This window comes from Amblyomma americanum, chromosome 6, assembly GCF_052857255.1.
Source record: "Amblyomma americanum isolate KBUSLIRL-KWMA chromosome 6, ASM5285725v1, whole genome shotgun sequence".
Classification (NCBI taxonomy): Eukaryota; Metazoa; Arthropoda; class Arachnida; order Ixodida; family Ixodidae; genus Amblyomma; species Amblyomma americanum.
Genome location: NC_135502.1, coordinates 78,716,413 through 78,720,808, shown reverse-complemented (window position 1 = coordinate 78,720,808; position 4,396 = coordinate 78,716,413). Strand labels below are relative to the sequence as shown.

The window sequence follows — 4,396 nt, the reverse complement described above, 5'->3', positions numbered from 1 at the left end:
ATGCATCGGAACCCTTTTTGCCAGTGACCTGTCAATGACATCCGTGTATTTTTTTTTCTAATAGAAAATCGCATTCACAGCCAACACATTTGAAAATTTTTCCATCAACAGACACCGATTTGTTACATTGAGTACAGGTTGCATAATTCTACATGGTCGAGCCATGAATTAGAAGACATTGGCAAACAAGAAAAAAAAAACTACTTTCTTATAACTGCTATTACCCACCATAAGAGACCTGAATGCCCCTAAACAGCAGAGTGTTCGTTTACTTCTGTCTATAACTTCACTATTATTTTATTCTATTACCATAATCGTTAACAAAAAGCTGAGTCCGAAACGCACCGCCGCTAAGTACAGTGGCTTGAGCGTAACAAACTTGTTGAAAATGTAGTTATTTGCGCAACGGTAACATTACTTTCTAAAAAAATTAGGACTTCGCATTAGGGTATTCGATATTATGCACATGTGATCATAAAAACTCTTTGTTTAAAGCACACGGCTTGCGTACATTGCCCTGCAGAAGAAAAAAAAAGTGGAGGCAGAAACAGCTTCTTTCAAACGGTTGCTTGGCACGAATACTCCTGCGAGCAGAATCCATAAAGACCAGCGCTGAAAGCAAATAAATATTCCGGTCTTCTTCACATTTTTATATGCAGGCTGATCTAAATACTGCTTATGCAACGGTCATCCGTGCCCTATGCAGAGTCTTACGCAGGGAATTGTCCATGTCGTGCCTGACAATTAGGCAATCACGCCAAGGTCATGGGCACGGCGGGGTCCGGCAGGACGGCGCGTGCCGACAGGGAAGGTTGCTTACACTGTGAAAGAGTGCTCACTGTTAGCGACTTCTACCAGGCTGCGGGGACTATATAAGGCTACGCTGCGGCAACAGAAGGCACTTGATCGCTCTGTTGCGAACGAAGACCACCGTCACAACCATGAAGGCCGTGGTGAGCGTCCTACTGCACGCAACCAGTCGCGAAACCGTCGGATTACCGTCTTCGAGCTAATACGATGTCTGCCAGTGTAGCCTAATTAGGCGCTGAGCTCCGGGCATAAGTGCATTCTTGTTAGTTTAGAAATATTCAGTGTGTAGTGAAAAACAAATTTTACCTTTCTTGCACGGATGACCCATGTCATCCATAGTCGTAAACGCGCAATCAGCAGAAATGCTCGTTTTGTCGCAACACGTGGCAAAACACGTTGCGAGTATTAAGGGCTCACAAAATTTCATCGCAGATTTCACTGACTGAGAAATTTCAAATTTATAGAGCATTTGTATCTTCCTGAATACTAAATCGACTATGGGCCGAAGAAATCTTGTGAGAGTGAGGGTTACAGAGACTGGCGGACCCTGCATTAATTTTTAAAGAACTCAGCTTTGAAACCCCATTTCCAGAACTCTTGCTGCTGGTGGTGGCGTAAATATACAGGCAAGATTAGCTTTACAGACGCCTGTCGGCATTTGCTGTCGGCTGAACTCTTATTGCGTGCATCTGTGTTTCGCTAACTCTGCCAACTCTCTACTTTGCAGCTTTGCGCTGCTGTCCTCGCTGTTGTCCTTGCCGTTGCTGCCGCTGTCGGCTTCGGCGGCCTCGGTGGCTTCGGATACGGCGGTGGTCTCGGTGGCTTCGGCTACGGCGGTGGACTCGGCCACGGCGTCGGCTTCGGCCACGGAGGCTTCGGCGGCCACTACGGCGGCAGCTACGCTGGCAGCTACGCCGGCTCCTACGGAGGCCACTACGGCGGCGGCCACCTCGGAGGCTTCTACGGCTGAGCGAGTGTTATACTAGGATTTATAAATTTGTGAGTACGCCCTTGAGCAAGAAGCGCCCGCTTTGTTTTAAAACTCTAGCTCATAACAGCTGTACTCTTTCTAATTTACACCTGTTTGCAATATACCAAACTGCTTCCTCGTTTGGTTCTAGGGTTACTGTCGTTGATATGCCAGTGCGGAACAGGACTACACAGACGTCAAGCAAACTCCATTAATATACTTGTGGTTCTCGAGTGTAAAGCTGTCGTGGTTTTTGCGTCATACTATTCATTATGCAAGCCACTTTTGCTTTAGCCGGACGCGTTTTTAGCCTGCTTTTCTTATTAAAAATTGGTTTGTAGGGAACCAAGAAAACAAATGGTCAGAATGATTTTCGCATTAAATGGGGTAGTCGCTATTATTCTACTTAGACGTGCGTGCTTATTCCAAAAACTTTTTAGCCTCTAAACATTATCTATAAATCGCAGTAGAGCGTTCAACTCGCGCTTAATATATTTTCGCTTTACAGAGGGCACTGTAATTTAGAAAATGGTCGCGGATCAAGTTGGTGCACGAGAGGCTTTTACACCGTTATATTTACCTTTACGTTTCAAGATTCTTTTCTGTTTTGACCTGTATTTTTCTTTCTTTCTGCTTCTCTTCCAGAGCCCATATCACAAGAGGTTATCAAGTCCACCCCTATTGCAAGACCAGATGGCTTGCCTAATATTATTAAAGAAAAAATAAATTTTCTAAATCAACGATAGAACGACTGCTTTTGCTTGAGAGGCGAAATTTTTGCTTTTGCGTTTCACGGATGATGCACTAGTACTTTTGGGAAACGTAGTTGAAGAGTCGATGGTGCTTCACTGGTTATACTTCTTTCCCACAATGCAGGCTGGCAGCTTACACACAATTGGCGATTTACACACGATTGCGAAAATTGCGAACTGAGGTTTTTTCAGAGTGGGCTCTGCCTAGTACTGATTTGTTTTTTTCAGTAGAATTTAGGATTTTCCATGTCGCAAATGGTGAGTTTTTCAATGCCAACTAGCTAGCACAGCAGCAAGCATTTCTGAAAACACTCAGCGTGGTAGCAAGTCTTCCGCCATTTTCTTGCCGACAGATTTTGGTAATGTCAGATGCTACTACAATACGAATGCAAATGTGTAACGCATTAATGTCGATTTTTTTGTCGATTTTTACTGCAGTAGGCACCTTCGGAAATAAAAAAAACTCCCCAATTCATAGGGTGTGATTTTCACAAATTCTGGTATTTTTTAATGACGCAGTTTTCAAGGGGTTTCACAGTTTGTAGCAAATTTTTGGGTATATAAAATATGAAATTTATATAGTATTTAAATTTATAAGCTACTGTGTTACCGCGTGTAAAAAATGACTCGTTGGTGTGTTCATTTGGTAAACAAATGAATTGTATTTCTGCCGAACGGTACACATTACCTTGGATGGTAAAGTATTTGCTCAGCATCGGAAGGATAACTGGCGCCTCAAACCGGCACCTCAGCCGACAATTCACGTGTGCGAGGTGGAGGGAGGTGACGAATGGATTCCAAACACCGATCTACAGCACACCAACTAAGTTCACCATGAAGAGTCAATTTGGCAAACAATGAGTGGCTGTTGCGCACAATTTAACTCCAGCGAACCAACCGCCCCAATATTCTTAAGTTGCCAGTAGCCATTGTCGCAAAACAACCATTGCCGATGTACAGGCCCGTAATTAAGCAAACGGAAGTATCATATCGTAGCGATGCAGCTGCTCTCACATGTTAAAGGACTTATAATAGATAGATATGCAGCAAAAAGCGTACAACAAAGCCCGAAGGTCGGTGTTACGAAGCTGCGACATGTCTGAGATGCTCAATCAGAGTTTCCTTGAATGTGCAGAGAAGCATTGCAATGCAATTAGCCAGTTCATTTGGAGGCTTAGTGTGGACGTGTTGAACATTAAGAATGGCACGGTCACGCATGGAAATATTATAACTCATATTTGCCGTCGGAAAACGCCTGAAGGCCCCTAACCAGCATAATGTTATCTATTTACATGACTACACACCTTCAGTACTGTGTTCTTATATTCTCTCTCTCTCTCTCTATCTAGAAAGTGGCACCATTAACAAACAACTGCGTTCAAAGTGCATCTACTCTTCGAAAACGACATATGGCGTGTGAAAAAAGAACCACCAGAGCTGCGAGAGCCAACACAATTGCGTTAAATTCTGATGATTTGCGTAAACGTAAAATGGCTAGTTTAATAAACAAGACTTGGTAGTTAGACATTATGGATTATTGGACTATGAGGAGAACAAACTCTTTGTTTAAAGCCCACGGTTTGCGCACGACAGCTTTCATTTCTTGTGTTTAGAACCTGCACAAATAAACTACATTATATCAATGGCGTTGGTTCTAGTCCAAGGGCTGGCTCCACAGCTCTTGCACTCTTACATGTCCAAGTGCATTCCACGACATTCATATGAAGCTTTGGGCATGCACGCCTCTCAAGTCACGAATCACACAGGTCACTAACACCCTAAGGTGAAATATATGCGTTACGTGTCGCACAGCCGACCTCTATTATCACTTCCGCTGCGTAAGGCTATCAGATTCTACGGGTCG

At 43.7% G+C, this 4,396-nt stretch overlaps 1 long non-coding RNA gene across 1 annotated transcript; it reads left to right on the top strand.

Annotated features, from left to right (window-relative positions):
* The first annotated feature begins 916 nt into the window (after positions 1-916).
* LOC144094784 (uncharacterized) lies at positions 917-2,527 on the top strand. Its single transcript, XR_013306568.1, has 3 exons — positions 917-953; positions 1,538-1,809; positions 2,426-2,527. It is a non-coding gene; the product is annotated as an uncharacterized LOC144094784 (long non-coding RNA).
* The last annotated feature ends 1,869 nt before the right edge of the window (positions 2,528-4,396 follow it).